At 49.4% G+C, this 5200-nt stretch overlaps 1 pseudogene across 1 annotated transcript; it reads right to left on the bottom strand.

The window, feature by feature from the left end:
• Positions 1-933: 933 nt before the first annotated feature.
• LOC311242875 (E3 ubiquitin-protein ligase TRIM35-like) lies at positions 934-4616 on the bottom strand (annotated as a pseudogene). Its single transcript, XR_014620999.1, has 6 exons — positions 4147-4616; positions 3220-3315; positions 2884-3115; positions 2773-2795; positions 2034-2460; positions 934-1002 (listed from the first exon to the last, which is right to left on the bottom strand). The product of XR_014620999.1 is annotated as an E3 ubiquitin-protein ligase TRIM35-like (transcript).
• Positions 4617-5200: the final 584 nt, after the last annotated feature.

Here is a 5200-nt window from a genome sequence, read left to right as displayed (position 1 = left end):
GCATAAAACGGCGTTTTCTATGTGTACAGATGGGAAGGAGTTTTTTTTTAAATAGATTTCCCTCATCCAGGCTGACAGTCGAGCTTTGCTCTTACTAAGGTATTGGTCAGCCTATGGGTCCCTGTAACCCCTGGGGGGCTCGGTGAGAGGGCTCGTCTGGTTAGACGCAGCCAGAGACCCCCAAGAGAGTGTAACGGGGCAGGCCTGTGGTCACAGGGGGGGGCCCTCACTCAGGGGGTGGGCCAGTGGAGTGCTGCTCTTGGGCAGTCAGTTCCTCTAGCGCCCCTGTGACTTACGGCCAAACGTACGCCCCCGTCTGGTTTTAGGGAGGGGCAGCTATGTTAGGGGACGCAGGACTCATCCTGGCCGCGCCGGGCGGCATCAGTTTTTTTTAATATTTTTTTTTAATCTTTTTCCCCCTCCTTTTTCCTCCGATTTTCTCCCATCCCAATGTTAGTCGTTATGCCAATTCCCAATCCCCTTCCTGGTCGCTGCGCACTTACCCCCCACAGTCGGTCTGGGAGAGTGGAGGCTACCACGTGCTTCCTCCGACACACGTCTAGCCAATCAACCGCTTCTTTTCACCTGGCAGCGCGGACTCTCACCGAGAGCGTATAACGTGTGGAAGGATCACACTATCCCACTTAGATCCTATCCGCGCTTAGCAGGCGCCCCGACCGAACTGTAGGAGTCGCTGTTTACAACGACCCGGACCCACCCCGCCAGCTTCTCCCACCCTCTAATACTGCCAATTGTATTAGTGTGAACGGCCAGCCAAGCTGGCGACAACCCCGGAGCTGTGAGCTGGATTCGAACAGGCGAATCCTAGCGTCTCCGGGGTTGGTGACGAACGCAATCTCCGCTACGCCACCTGACCGCCCATCAGTCTTAACCTAGTGTCCACCAGGTGTCAGTCATGCTCTGCTTTACTGGTCACCTGAAGGCCCCGGCATTCCTGGGAAGCTCGCTGGCGGCTGCCTCGGCAGGCCTGGCCCGGAGCTTCTGGTATAAGAATGGGTGGGGCAGACCTACCATCACAGGGGGGGTTCACCCAGCGGGTGGGCCACGGCGGAGCTGTTTCAGGCAGCTGGCCACCGTGGCACCCTCTGTGACTCACGGTCAAGCACGTGCGCACTCCCTCTCTCGGCGCTCGGCTCGATAAGTAGCACAGTGGCCCTGGGGGGGTAGGGCGCTGTCATAATCCGGGAGAGGACCTTGGTCCTCATCGGAACCTTTGGGGGGGTTCTGTCTCGCGGCCGTGGCCTCTGAAAAGAAGAGGTGCTGCCCTTGGAGCTGGAACCCCTTCTGCATCCCGCTGCCGGGCGGCTGGCGGGGTGCATGGTGAGGTAGACAGCGATTTTCCGCATGAACTACTCACCTTGTGCGTTTTTTGGGGTAACTGCGCCCCACGACGCATGGTCGGAGTCCTACCCCCCGCCCCTCGTTAGGATGGGCGAGGGGGCCGGGGACCCCACCCCATGTTTTTCTGATGGTCGGGAAGGGGACCTCAGGGGGTGCATTTGTCGGCGATACACGCCCTGCTTCGCCCGTTGTCCCATAGGCGAAGCAGAAAGCTACGCCAATATCATATAACTAGGGTTATCGGATAACCTCCGGTAGTGCTGGGTGTCCCTGGTAGTGGTGGGTGTCTAGTACCTCTGGTACCTATGGGGGCCTTGGGGGGGGGGGTCCTGGTAGTGGTAGGTGTCCCTAGTAGTGGTGGGTGTCCCTGGTAGTGGTGGGTGTCTAGTACCTCTGGTACCTATGGGGGCCTTGGGGGGGGGGGTCCTGGTAGTGGTAGGTGTCCCTAGTAGTGCTGGGTGTCCCTGGTAGTGGTGGGTGTCTAGTACCTCTGGTACCTATGGGGGCCTTGGGGGGGGGGGGGGTCCTGGTAGTGGTGGGTGTCTGGTACCTATGGAGGGAGGTCTTAGTACTGGTAGGTCTAAGGTGGGGAGAGGTCTTAGTACTGGTAGGTCTAAGGTGTGGAGAGGTCTTAGTACTGGTAGGTCTAAGGTGGGGAGAGGTCTTAGTACTGGTAGGTCTAAGGTGGGGAGAGGTCTTAGTACTGGTAGGTCTAAGGTGGGGAGAGGTCTTAGTACTGGTAGGTCTAAGGTGGGGAGAGGTCTTAGTACTGGTAGGTCTAAGGTGGGGAGAGGTCTTAGTACTGGTAGGTCTAAGGAGGGGAGGTATATTTGGCAGTGGTCGGTGTCTAAGGGGGGGAGGTATGGGAGTATTGGTAGTGGTAGGTGTCTTAAGGGGGGGAGGTCTTGGTAGTGCGGGGTGTCCCTGGTAGTGCTGGGTGTCTTGGGGGTTGCAGGATTTGGGTGCAGAATGACGGGAGTGAACTTGACCCTCTCCTTCATCCTCTCCCAGACTCTGAAGGTCAGGTCGCCCAGGTGTTTGGCCTCGTCTATCAGCGCTCCTGAGACCAGCTGTGGATCTGGCCGGTTGTACTGAGCTCTGGAAGAACATTCAGGAGTCAGTGTCGCTGTGGGCTTGGGGAGAGAGAGAGAGAGAGGGAGGAGAGAGAGAGAGAGAGAGAGAGAGAGAGAGAGAGAGAGAGAGAGAGAGAGAGAGAGAGAGAGAGAGAGAGAGAGAGGAGGGAGGAGAGAGGAGAGCGAGAGAGAGAGAGAGAGAGAGAGAGAGAGAGAGAGAGAGAGAGAGAGAGAGAGAGAGAGAGAGAGAGAGGAGAGGAGGAGAGAGAGAGAGAGAGATGAGAGAGAGAGAGAGAGAGAGAGAGAGAGAGGAGAGAGAGAGAGAGAGATAACTTACCCTTTCACTGTGGTCTTGTAGTTCTGTGGAAGTCAAAGACAGATTAAGTTAAACAATACTAAACATCCTCAGCCAGTTATTCCATATGGACTTGGAGAGAACAGTCCTGACCTGCAGGAATGAGAAGTCTTCAGCTCTCAGCTCCTCCTCTATGGTTCTGATTGTGTCTGAAAGGGTTGATAGCTCTTTGCTCAGCCCCTCAATCTTCTCCTTCATTGTCTGACTCTTCTGCTCAACGTCCTCCTTCAGCGCAGCTACCCCTGGCCTCCTCGTCCTCTTGTAGAGACTGGTGGAGCTTCTTAAACCACTCCTTAATCTGCTTCTCTGTGTGCTGGTCCTGCACCTGGAGACATGCGGTTAAACATTTACCTCTGTCCCAATAGACTAGACATGTTCTCACAATTGAATTATTAGTGTTATTTCATTGCTACTGAAGTTTATATGTACCTGTATTTGTTCTGCTGTTCGGCCCCATTCTTGTTTAACGTCATGAAAGACCTTCAGCTTGTCCTGTAAGGGCTTCAGTGCAGCCTGGAGCTGCTCCTGCAGGGAAGCATGTTGTTCAATAGGAATATGATTTACTTTGAAGGATAAGCACATAAATGTTCCTTTGGGCTAGAATCCACAAAGAATGGATTGCACGGTGCTAATTGCACCCTTACTTACAATTCATTATGAATGAAAATGGGGGACCCTGATGTAAACAAGACAAAAGTCTTTCTCTGGTCTGCATCCCCTTAACAATTGTGTGTATTGAGCCGTACTGTATTGTACCCATTCTGCAATCTGTTAAATAAAGTTGTTATTCATTCATTCATTCATTCATTCATTCATTCATTCATTCATTCATTCATTCATTCATTCATTCATTCATTCATTCACTCTTAACAGGAGCACTCATTCAAGGGTTCTATTACTATGCTTACACCTCATGTACCAAAGCACCTCAAAGGCCCTAAAAACAAGGCTACAACATCACAAAACAAACTGGTCAGACTACAATAATGTGGGAAAGGAATGTGACTCCCTCCCTACCCTCCTTCAAAACCGCACCTTACGGGTGGCTGCAATTAGAAACTGCGCAGGAGGGGATGTTAAGGGGATGCAGACCAGAGAAAGACTTTCGTCTTGTTTACATCAGGGTCCCCCATTTTCAATTAATAATGAATTGTACGTAAGGGTGCAATTAGCACCGTGCAATCCATTCTTTGTGGATCTGGCCCACTTGAAGTGACATACAGAAAGGAACAAGCAAACAAACCTACCATGATTAATACATTTTATTTGAACCCAATGTAATGTATCATAAGTTGGATTTGACACACAGAATAAGTAGTAGTATTGAATAGTAGTATAATAATGATGTTGCTGTACCTTGTGATCCTCTGAAGCTTCCTCTATGGGGCAGCAGTTGTGGTTCTTGTGATTTCTGGAGGTCTGACACACCACACAGATGGGCTGGTGGTCATCCAGACAGAAGAGCTTGAGTTTCTCACTGTGCAGACTGCAGAGCACCTCAGAGCCCGCTGACGCTTTCTGGCTTATTTCCATCAAGGCCTCACACAGGTTCTTCAAAACCAAGTTGCAAGGAGGTTCAAATGTTGAAGAGCGCCTACAAACTGGACAGTTCTTTTGTTGTTTGTCTTTCCAGTATTTCTGCAGACAGACTTTACAGAAGCTGTGGCTACACGACAGGACAACAGGATCTTTATAGATGTCACAGCACACAGGACAAGACAGATCCTCTTCACAATGAGACAACATGGAAGCCATTTTGTCACTATTCCTTCCTGTATTTGTCTAAAGCTAGTCCTGCTCCTTCTGTGGGTTTTGTCTGGTGTGTTTTACTGCAGGCAGGTGAGTCTCTGTCGGTCCGTGAGGAGTGTAGAAACACTGATGTTTATTTCCTGTATTTTGACAGGAGTCAAACAAGAGGTGGAGCTTAGAGAGAACTGGAAACCATAATGGGTTACTACTATATGTGAATTAAAGATGAAAGGTTATATGATTTCTCATTGCTACAGAATACCACAGTTTTGCCAATTACTGAATGTAAACTACAATTTTACTACAACAAATATTATATAATACAATTAATTTCTGTCGAGCGATGTAATAGTAATATACAATATACAGGAGATTAAAGTGGGTATAAAATATATAAATGAGTACTACTGAGTAATAGTGCTAATCAGATGTATGTACAGAGTTGAAGTATTAATATGTACAGCGATACAGGTATAAAAACACTATGGTAGTAAGTCATACTAGCCAGCAGCGTAACTAGTAAGAGTATAGGTAATATATGTACAGATATAATATGTAAAAAGGAGTATATGCAGGTATGTACAGACAGATGTGGATAGATATACAGTATATGGTAAGAATATATATAATTAAATGTTTAACTTTGGTTTTCAATTCACTT

Source organism: Notolepis coatsorum (assembly GCF_963971535.1).
Source record: "Notolepis coatsorum genome assembly, chromosome: 16".
Taxonomy (NCBI): Eukaryota; Metazoa; Chordata; class Actinopteri; order Aulopiformes; family Paralepididae; genus Notolepis; species Notolepis coatsorum.
This window is presented reverse-complemented; position numbering and strand designations above follow the sequence as displayed.